Source organism: Aedes albopictus, chromosome 2 (genome assembly GCF_035046485.1).
Source record: "Aedes albopictus strain Foshan chromosome 2, AalbF5, whole genome shotgun sequence".
NCBI lineage: Eukaryota > Metazoa > Arthropoda > Insecta > Diptera > Culicidae > Aedes > Aedes albopictus.
In genome coordinates, this window is record NC_085137.1 from 436,254,993 (window position 1) to 436,267,050 (window position 12,058).

General features: G+C 38.1%; 1 protein-coding gene across 2 annotated transcripts in view; it reads right to left on the bottom strand.

The window, feature by feature from the left end:
- Positions 1-12,058, bottom strand: part of LOC109406408 (protein anachronism) — a 46,974-nt gene that overhangs the window by 18,346 nt on the left and 16,570 nt on the right. The window lies entirely within an intron of this gene.

Here is a 12,058-nt window from a genome sequence, read left to right on the forward strand (position 1 = left end):
CACCTCCGAAAGTGTAGGAAACACACCCACCTGCGGTGTCGTCGGTTATTTTTGGATCGACACATCTTTACACGCTCAGCCAATTTGCCCCGATTGAAATATGACCCCCACTTGGTGCTAACAGCAGGTTACAGCTACGTAGCTATTTAGTACCGGTCGATACAGCTGAGCGAATAAGCTAGTCAGCTTTCGGACTTGCGTTTCCTTCCACTTTGTCCAGAGTGGGGCTAACTGGTAGACTAAGCCACTTAGTAACACGACTGTAGCTTCTGTTTTCCAAACATTATTCATCAATCCAGATCATTTTTGATTTACAGGGGGTTCAAACCCAAGCAAAATCTGACAGCAAATTGAAAACATTTTTTGATGTTATGATATTGCAAATTGTGATAACTCAGGTTGTTGTCGTTTTGGTCGTTTTAACGGTTAAAACATCAAAAATGAGAGCAGAAAAATGTTCCCGTAACAGCAAGTTGAAAACAATTTCTGCTACCAGTGATAGAAAATTGATAACTGTTTTTGTATTGGGTTTCTCATCAATGTTTCGACTTTTGTGATAATTTGAAAATCCACTGAATTATCATTTCCCAGCCACATTTTACACAAATCACATTTATTTCGTTAAACAGTTGTGCAGCAGACGACCCAGCAAGACGGGCTTGGTGGTCTAGTGGCTACCGCTTCTGATTCGTATGCAGAAGGTCATGGGTTCAATCCCTGGCCCGTCCCTTTCATCCTACTTTGTATTTTTCTGTCCACTTTCTCTCTCTCTCTCTTCTCTACATATACGAGCCATCGCTAGAACCAGAAACGAATTGGAAAAAAAGTAGTTTCCCTCCCTTCCATCTTCCACTCACAGCACAGTGTATATAACGCCTACAAGGTATGCAACCAAAGTGTGCTGTGCCGCTTGACCTTATTCACCTTATTCACCACACAATGTATCACCTTACGAACACTATAAATAACCCCCAATCCATGGATCGCATCACCGACCCAACGGTGACTCCCAGATCTCCCATCCTTTCCATCTAATAAATACCCCAGTCCGTGCTGATTGCGGGGATGCAGAGGTGATCTCGGTCTTTAGTAGCAACAACCAGCACACTCTAACATTCCTTTCCCTTCCCAACTGACTATAAGGACGTGGCCGGCGCCGTTATTGATCCAAAATGTATGAGCTGCTTAAATTGCACTTTGAGAATAAGTGGAGTGTCCCAACCCTTATTCATTTGGATCTCAGAGCAATTGGAACCAGCTCAGATCAATCACGGAGTAGCAACCATTGACATGTATAGTCAGATTTGATCGTTGATCGTTTTGATCGTGCAGCAGACGACCCAGCAATGAACTCGAGCGAACTTGCCTAACGTGCAGGCGCTGCGAAGTCGTGTGCGAAATTCGTATGTGATAATAATGAATTTGGGCCGAGTCTAAATGGGTGCAAATGTCGCAATAATCAGTACGAAAAAATGGAAAAATCGTTAAATGTAGGAGTTTTTTGATTGATATGAAAAAAGGGGCTGAAAGTCTCTTAAATAAAGACAAATCAATCAATCATTTGATGTGGACTCCTAAATACTATAAGATAATTACACTAATGGTATATTCCTAGAGTTATTATACAAGGTTGCCTAGAAGTTTTGGAATAACTTAAAAACTTATTTTTTACAATAGTTTGAAGTGACAGCAAAACGAAATTTAAATTTGAAATCAAATTTAATCAAGACAAACTGATATCATAATGTGATATCAATTTGTTGCTAAATACAAATCGAGTTTTCGATTTGCTATCATTTTGTTGTTAGACTCTGCTCGGGAAGTCATTCAGGGGTAGATGAAACATGAGATGAGAATTTAGAACCCGCTTCTGAGCTATTCTATAAGTACTTCTTCATTTGCTTAATAACTGAGAGGCTTATGTGCCAATTGCTTTCGATTTTCGTGTGGCAGTCTCGAAGATATGAAAACCTTGTTGAATCACTGAGTGTTTACCTGCTGAATTATTTCAGGAAGAGCATTCTACCCCACTTCGCTCCTTCAAACCATAACTAACCTACGTCATCTCTCTGGTCAGTATCATCCCGCGTCCTCCCACGAGCCATAAATCTCTCTTCGCGACAAACTGTTGACAAAACATGACTTTGCCAGGTTATTTACGCCCTCCCAGCACCCCTCAGTTTTTTGCTCACAGCTGATCTACAGCAGTTTCCCATCGCATTCCATCTGATAGATGATGATCGTCCTCTCGAACTCGAACCTCAACACGTTGCGTTGGCGTTGGCGTTGGAAAGCGCGCAACCTAATATTAGCGGACGACACACGTTGATGGCCAAAAGATTCCACGCTCCCTTGATGTGTGTCCACCGGCACTGCCACCGGTCACCGGCTACCGGCCAGCCGGTCATTATATGGTTGGTTGGCTGGCGAGCTGGCGGCGTCACGCAACGATCGCGGTATGCGGTTCAGAACACAAAACGAGCTGGCAGCGAGAGCGTCCAAATGTCTGCTCGAGTGTGTGGTGCTAATTTAGAGGATCCGATCCGGTTGTTGGTTTGATAGTGCACCCGTGTTGGCACTAAGCCGTTAACTAGCCGGTGAACTGGATTGCGGTGGATTTCGGAGACTGAGGGTTGGTTTGGTGTTCTGCTTTCGTTTTGGTTTGAGGAGAAAACACCGAGAAGATTGCTAAATTTGGTCATTTTGAGGTTATTTTAATGAACTTTTATGATTCATTTCACTCAAATTGAAGCACATTCCATTATATTCCTGGAAATATGAACCGTCTAATTGTGGTCTCAGGCAGTTGTACCGAAACAATCTGTATACATCAATTGCAATAATCTCTAGTTGTTCCAGGAAATTATACACTAGATCATTTACCCTGAGAGATTGTTTGGAAACGTTCTGGTTTGCGAACCAGAACTAATACGAACAAATAATGGCAATTTTTGGATTGGTGAGCCCGTTCCATACTATTTTAGTTATAAAGTTGATGAACAGTCCAATTAACTAGATAACCAGATGGTTTCAGGTATATCTCGATTTAGTGAACAATTCAATTTTCGAAATGTCTATAAAATTGAATTTTACATAAAATCCAAGCATTTTTTTAATTTATTTTATTTAAATTGTTTATTAACATGTACCACAACATATAACAATTGCATAGAAACTTTCGATAGAAAGTTTTCGATAAAAGCCTCGGAGTTTTTTGCACATATTAGTGATTCTCACTAAATAACAAATATACCACTATCTTGCCAGCTTGTTACGATCGAAATCTTTTGTCACCAAAAATATTCAAAAGCCAATATTTCGAGTGATGGATAGATGGATATACATAATAACGTTATTTGCATAAATGTTCCAGAAATTTCAAGTTGTTCAGAAAGTCATTCAGGGATTCCTTTGAAATTGTTTCTGAGGATTTACCCTGAAATTCCTTTACGAATTGCTTCAAAAATTTTGCTTTACGAATTAATTCAGAAATTCCTTCAGTGATCCCTTCGGGAATTCATTAACGGGGTTCCTTCGGAAATTTAGAGATTCATGACAAGCACTTGATAGAGCGTGGTTACTGGTTGTGCTGTATTTGCTGAACCATCTTTCTGTACGAGTTGTATTGGTTTGTACCGCTTTCTGGTCGGTCGCCTTTTGTTGCAGTTCTGCGATATTAAATAAAAGTAAGTGAACCAAGAATTTTCAATTTTATTGCGATGGTTTCCGAAGAAATTTTCCCGAATCAAATCATCATGTTACAGATTATTTCAGAAAATCTTACATGTGTTTCTCCAGAAGTTTGAAAAATCTATTTAAGATTCCTTTGGAAAATCTACCAAAAATTTCTTCAGAAATTCTACAAAAACATATAAAAATAATATTCTTTCGGAATTTTGTCCAAGTATTCGGCCAAAACTTCCCCCGCGGATTGTTTTGCAAAATCTTCCATGGATTCATTCGGAAGTTTTCTTTAGAGATTTGCTTAGAAATTCCCCCTAATCTACAAATTCCACAAGAAATTCTTTCAAAGCATCTTGCATGATTGGCTTCTGATATTCCTCCATTATTTTTTAAGTATCCATCAATTTGAGCAGAAATTCCTCCAGAGATTTCTCTAGAAAATCCTCCAGAGATTTACCCTCATTTTTCGGGACTTTTCTAGATTATTTTTCCGAAAAATCCGCCGGAAGTTCCTTTAAGTGTTCTGTCAAACGATCTTCCAAGGATTTATTCCAAAACTTTCTAAGGCGTTTGCTTTAGAAATTGCTGCAGGGATTTTTTATTTTTTGAAAATCTCAATTTCTGTCTGATAATCTTCCTGAGATTTCTTTAGAAATTCCTCCAGGGATTCTTTAAAAAAATTTTTTGAGGTTCATTCGAGAATTTTCTGCAGAGATTTGCTATAGAAACTGACCTACGGGTTCATTCACAAATATTTCGAGGGGTTCTTTCAGAAAAGCTTCCATGAATTTTATTTTAAATTCGACTAATAATTTCTTCAATATTATCTCTAGATATTCCTCGAGAGATTTCTTTACAAATGTCTCAAAACATTACTTTGAAATTTTTTTTAGATAATTCTTTCATGGATCCTTGCTGAATTCATCCTAGGATTCATTTTAAAAAATCTTTCACGAGTTTCTGAAAAAATCTCCTAGGGATTCTTGAAAAAAATCTATAAGGGCTTCTTTGGAAACTTCTCGTAGATTTACTTTAAAAAATAGTCTAGGAAATCCTAAAGTAATACTTTCACTAAATCTTTAAGACGTTCCTTTAGAGTTTAGAATATCCTCCAGAAATTTCTCCAAGAACTCCTTAAGAAAGTCGTGCACTGATAGCTTCCAAAAATGTTGCATAGATTCCTTTAGACATTCATCGACGAATTTCTACAGATTATTTATTCATAGAGACTCGCTTAATGCTAATTCTTTTATTCATAGAGAAGCCTCCAGAAATTTTTCATCTAGAAAACCTTCAATGAACTTTCTAAAAAATACTCTATGGAGTTCATCATTTTTTAGAAATGATTCATGGATACATAAAGAATCAGAAAATCACTTCAACTCCTTCAAAATTTTCTCAGATGCTTGTTGAAAAATTCTCTGAGGATTGCTTTAGAAATTCTACAAGAGATTATTAAGAATTTGTCCAACATTTCTTCACATTCTTTAAGATATTCCTTCAAGACATTTCTCTTCCAGAAATTGTCCCAAAGGTTTCTTAAGAAAGACTTAGAAAATCCTGCAAGGATTCCTTCAGAAATTTTTACACAGCTTTTTCAGAGATTCTTACGGAAAGGCTGGAAGACATTCTAGCGGAGATTCCTGCAGAAATTCACACAGAGATTTCATCAGAAATCCCGCCGGGTATTCTTATGGTTAGTCGTACTCTATGTATTTTCTCAGAAATTCCCCCAGGATTTCCTCCAAGCGTACCTCTAGGAATTTGCCTATGGATTCCTCCAGGTATTCATTAAAAAATTGATAAGGATTTTTATTAGATAATTTCTCCAGAATTTATTTCCTAAAATATCTCAAGAGATTTTGTTGAGTATTCCACCAGTGGTTTCCAGATGTTTCTTCAGTTATAACTCCTGGATATTTTTTTTAGAAAATCCATCTATGGATTCTTAAAATATTCTTGTTTTTTTTTCAAAAATTCTTTGTATGATAAGACATCTACCAAAACTATCAGGAATATATTACGATTCTCTGTGAAAAAGTTATAAGAAATGTTGAAAGAAGTTTGCTGAAAATCTTTGAGAAAAAATTTGGCAGTTTGCATGCATCCGCCAAAAATGTTGTCATTGCTAAGAGATCTGTAAAAATATCGCCGGAGAATCACCCCTTATACTCCGCTAAGCTTGATCATCGACAAAACGAGAGGTATTTACAAAAAAAAAATGATGTCAGAAAGGGAAGTATGATACTAAGGTAAATATACGTCATGAGGTATGCATTGGCGCTATTTGGGGTGCTCCAAAAAACAATTTAGTGATATGATAATCCCTGCTTATATCATTCAAATCATATCATTCAAATACAAACAAACAAGTTTTAAACTGATTGGATGTTAAAAATTTTAAATACTAAAAATGTTGGATATTTGAAAATTAAATATCTTCTGGAATTCACGAGTTCCTTTAGAAAATCTAGTTTTATTTTTCAGAAAATCTTCCAGATAGGCTTGAAGGAATAAACGTAAAAATTAGAAGTAATTTTAGGCAAAGTACGTTTAATTGGGAAATTGAGAGATAATTTTTGAAAAAATACCACTTGTTTTTGTGGGATTCCGTATCGCTAGTCCGGCACTTTAACCAACTTTAATCAACCCACATCATTCTTTTAAAACAAGTTTTGGTGCTTCTTGATCAAAATCTTGCTTCAGCAATTGCTCCATTAGAGTGACTGGAAGGGAGAGTGGCGTCATGTTCCAATTTTGACAGGTCTCCTGCTCATTTGGAACGGGAATTTATATGGATTTGACAGATATTCGCTGTTCCAATTTTGACATTGACGCCACTCTCCCTTCTATGCTCCATGAATTTCTTCAGAAATTTCTTCAGGGGTCTCTGCTGGAATTCCTCTAGAGATTCCTCCATTGTTTTCTCCAAAAATCTCTCTAGAATGCATTCCATGGATTTCGTCGGAAATTGCTCCAATTATTGTTTCAGAAGTCCCTCTAGTGATTTTTACAAAAAATCTGAAATTCAGAATTCTTCCAGAATTCCTCCCAAGTTTTCTTCGAGCATTCTTCCATAGATTACTTCAGAAAATCAGCATGGATTGCATCGCAAATTCCTCGAAAAATATTTTTAATCAATATGTTCAGATTCTTTTTTCTAAAATAGTTGTATGGATTCCTTTAGAAATTCCTCCCGGGGTTCTTTCAGAAATCTTCCATTAAAGCATCCATTTACAAAAACTTCTTCATAAAGTTTTCGAATCTTTTTTTCCAGAAATTCCTCCAATGGTTACTTCAGGAGTTCTTCGAAGGATTTTTTTTAGGAAACTCCTCCAGGGGTTCCGTCTTTGTATGTAGATTTCTTCAATGATTTTCTTCTAAAGTTCGGAAGTTCAGAATTCCTACATAATTTCTCTCAAGTTTTCACAATATATTCTTCCATAGATTCCCTCGGAAAATCATCACTGATTGCAGCGCAAATTTCCCAAAAATCTTTTTCATCAATTTGTTCAGAAAATTTTTCATTATTTTTTTCTAATTTTTTTTATGGATTCCTTTGGAGAATCCTCCCGGGATTCTTTCAGAAATTCTTCCATAGAAGCTTTCATCTACAGAAATTACTCCAGTAATTCTTTCACTACTTCATAAAGTTTTCAAATTCCTCCAATCGTTGCTTCAGACATTTTTCGAAGGATTATTTTAAGAAACCCCACCAGGGGTTCCGTCTTTATAGATGTCTTCAAGAATTCATTAAAAAAGTCTTTAATGAGTTTCTTCTGAATTAGTTCAGAACATCCTCCAAGGATTTTTGCAGAAATGTATCCAGGAATTTATTCAGAATTTTTCGGAGATTTTTCAAGGCTTTTTTGGAAATTGTTTTAGCAGTTCCTTGAAAAATTCTTTTAGAAATTCCGTCTACAAAAATTTCTCCAAGAATACCTAAAGAAAATCCAATGGATGCAAGCTTCTCGAGAAAGTCTTCGAGTGTGGAATTAGCATTTAAGTTAAAATACACATTAATAAAAAAAAGAGAGAAAGTCTTCTAGGGATGTCGGAAAAGCCTCCAAGGATGCTTTCTGAATTTTTTTCAGAAAATTCTAAAGATTTTTATCAAAATTGTTTTCAATACTTCTTTTAAAACTGCTCTAGCAGTTTCTCCAAAAAAAATCTTCTACAGATTCCATCGCAAAATCCTTCATGAACTTCTTCAAATTTATCTGTAGCGATTCCATTGGAAATTTTCGGAGAAATATTTTCGGAAATTTCTTCTGGTATTTTCCCAGAAATTCTTGCGTGATTTGCATGCGTTCATAAAGAGATTCCCTCAAAAAAGAAAACAATAAAGATGTTTCTCCCAGGGATTGCTTGAGGGATTTTTTAGTGGAAATCTTCGAATATTTCTTTAGAGATTTTCTTAACCCACGAGTAAATGCGCTGTTGTATTTTGTACAACACGTAAAAAAAAATCTCGGTTTTCGTGCTCAGCATCAGCGTGGTGCTGGCAGGTGGTAACCAACCACGCGAGCTACGGAAGGTTAATAATTTAACCAGAGGTTTCCGAAGAAGTTTCTCCAATTGTTTCTCTTTGAATATCTTTAAAAAGTCTTCCTTTGAGTTTTTCAGGATTTTTCTTCAGAGTCCTTCAGATTATCATCCAGGGATTCTTTCAAAGATTCCTGAAAAGGTTTCTATAGAAATTTAACAATAGATTTCTCATTTATTTTCTTCAAGGATTCATTGAGAGATTCCTTCACAAATTTGGCCGGGAATTCCTTCCAAAATTTGTCTGAAAACTCTGAAAAGATTTCTTGCTGATGGTTTGAAATGAACTTATACTGATTGAACGCTACTTTAAAAAAAATGCAATTAGGAGAAATAGGTTTTACTCAAAGGTGTTTTTATGTCTTTACTATGAGTTATCATCCAGATTAACGATGCAATACTAAACCTATACTGATTGTACGCTACTTCTAAAAAAAATGCAATTAGGAGAAATAAGTTTCACTCGAAGGTGTTTTTTTTAATTTCTTTACTATGAATTATCATCCAGAGTAAAGATGCAATGCAGAACTAATTTTCATAGAGAAGCCAAAATAAGGATCCTGCGTGGACCATATTGTCACGCTCCGTATCATCCTGGAGCAAATCAATAAACACCAATAATCTTTTTACCTGGTGTTTATTGATTACGAAAAAGCTTTCGACCGTCTCAATAATGAAAAACGTGGGGAGACCTCATTCGCAAAACTGTTCCTGAGAATATCATCGGCCTCATTAAAGCACAGTACAGGGCATTTTCGTGCAGAATACTGCACAAGGATGATTTGTCCGATCCCATCCGGGTCGTTGCTGGAGTAAGGCAAGGGTGAATCCTATCACCGCTACTCTGCCGTTCTCATGGGATTCCCATATAACATGAGACAATCGGGTGTAGAACCGCAATACCGTTCCTCATCGTAATCAACGAGATATTGGTAGGTGCGAATGATCGTGAACCAAATCGTGGGTTGTTGTGGCAGTCCATAACCATGGAGCACCTTAATAACTTCGAACTAGCTGATGACGTTGCTCTCTTAGCTCAACGGCGCTTTGATATGTAGAGTAAGCTCGATGATCTTGCCGATCGCTCCTCGGCGGCAGGTCTTACCATCCACGTCAACAAGACCAAATCGTTGGATGTAAACACGGGGTAATTCTCGCTGAGACCGGCCCACTATTTACACCTTGTCTTCAAAAATGTTTAAGGTGCCGATTTTCTGAAAACCCTCATCTAAACAGTAAGAAAAATGCATTTGGTTACTCAAATTGATGGACCCCCCGTTAGTTAGAGCCACAACAATTTATGCAGACCCCTCGATTTTGGTCAAATGGTGGCTCACTAAAACCGTTATAACTCGAAAGTTTCACCAAAAACCACCTCAAAACGAAATGTTGTTGAAAAGAGGAGAGATAGAGCTACTATTTACAGTAATAAAAAGTTGGGTCGGCCATATTGAATTTGGCCGCCATCTTGGATTTTTATACAAAAACATATTTTTCACCATGAGGGCAACCACCGATTTTCGAAATTTTTGCATCAATTGAAAGCTGGGATATTTATACATAACATATCAAAAAATTAGAGATGTCTTTTTCTTCTTTTAAAAGTTATCTACAGTTTTGTAAATTAAGCCACGTTTTCTCCATACATTTCCATGCGCACCGGCAAAGACATGCAACAGCATCCGAGTTTACGCCTGTATGTATACACAAAGGCGCGTGCCTCAAAATTTGGCCAAATCGGAGGTTCGTTTCCGTTTTTGACTGTTTCTCAATGATGCGGGCATTGTTTTTATAACTTTTTTAGTGTTTTGAAAAGCTTAAACCTTCAACTTTCCATTAGTGGGTTCAGAATTTTAATTCTTGTTCGTTAACACTGCGAAAAAACGCTGCATTTATGTAAACGGTCGGCACCGGGCCCAGTGTGCAAAAGTGGCATGATTTACCAAACGGCAGATTACTTTTGAAAGAAGAAAAAGACATCTCTAATTTTTTGATATGTTATGTATAAATGTCCCAGCTTTCAAATGATGAAAAAATTTCGAAAATCGGTGGTTGCCCTTATGGTGAAAAAAATGTTTTTGTATAAAAATCCAAGATGACGGCCAAAATCAATATGGCCGACCCAACTATTTTATTATTTTATTATTTATTAGCTCTATCTCTCCTCTTTTCAACAACATTTCGTTTTGAGGTGGTTTTTGGTGAAACTTTCGAGTTATAACGGTTTTAGTGAGCCACCATTTGACCAAAATCGAGGGGTCTGCAAAAATTGTTGTGGCTCTAACTAACGGGGGGTCCATCAATTTGAGTAACCAAATGCATTGTTCTTACTTTTTAGGCGAGGGCTTTCCGAAAATCGGCACCTTAAACATTTTTGAAGACAAGGTGTAAATAGTGGGCCGGTCTCAGCGAGAATTACCCACGGTCAACCCTTCCAGCTTTACGGTAGCTGGGCAATCAGTGGAGAATGTTGAAAGCTTCCAATATCTTGGTAGCCAAATGGCGGCCGAAGGTGGCACCAAGATCGACATAGTTGCACGTATCAAGAAAGCGAGGGCTGCAAAGGCGTTTGAGAAATTTATGGAAAAATAATCAGATGAATCGACGCATCAAAATCCGAATTTTCAACTCGAACGTGAAATCTGTGCTGCTGTACGCCAGTGAAACTTGGTATGTATCAGCGGAGAACACACAACGGCTGCAGGTCTTCATCAATAGATAAATACGGTATATAATACGTGCATGGTGACCTCAGCAGGACATCCCAACAGAGGCAGACCCAGAGGCTCATAGCAGCGAGGCCTCAACAAGGAAATAAAGGAAGTCGACAGAAATTTGACCTGGCCACAGGTCAAAGCGATGGTTGGCTATCGCCCAGGGTGTTCAGGACTGAAAGTAGTAAGTAAGTAGTTGAAATTTCGAAACATTGAGTAACCAGCTCTGATTTTACCATGGGAGCACTGAGGATAAATCAATCGTCCATTGATGGAATAATGTGGAATTTCATCTGCCGGGCATGTGATTGAACAACTTCTTACGTTTGGGACAATCCCAACAGTCTAATCTTCCTCCACACAAACGTCTTTGGCGTGAGAACTACCACCACAAAACATGTATTTACCATCCATGTGGCAGTGTCTTGTGCTGTGACCTAGTGTAGAATTAGCTATAGCTTAGGTTAAAATATACAGAAACAAAAGCTTAAAAAGAGTTCCGTGACCCTAATCGTGGCCCTTGCAGCATTGAGTAGGGTTCTTAAGATGTCCCTAAGCCCTCAATAGTAATAGCTATATTTCACTCCAAAACCTATCGATTAAAAGAATGAACTAAGTAACGAAACTAGTTCAGATTCCCAGTCTAAACAATCATCGAAACATGAATGACTAATTCGCCATAATATGCACCCGTCAGAAAACACCTTTCTGGAATGCGCACCCAGCCGCCGAGCGATAGCTCGGTATGGTCTCGTTCCGTCGATTTTCTCACATATCCACATTCCTCGGCAAAACCCCGCCGACAGAGACACTTGTCCTCCGTCTCCATGCCACCGCCACACTCGCCACCTTAACAGAAAGTAACTCTGTTCCACTTGTGGACCGCCATCGCCGCCGCAGCCATAGCCAGCCGGCCGGATTCAAATTCGTCACATCAGCAACAGCAGCAGCAACAACTCCACAGCCGCACACACGTCTCAATTCCATTCATGATGTGTTGCTCCCAGACAGTGGCTAGACGACTACGCGGTAAATCCAGCGCCGGCAGCCTCCCCGTCTACGACCGACGGACCAGCCTCTCCCTCCTCGGCTCGGGGGGCATCCAGCCGCAGTGA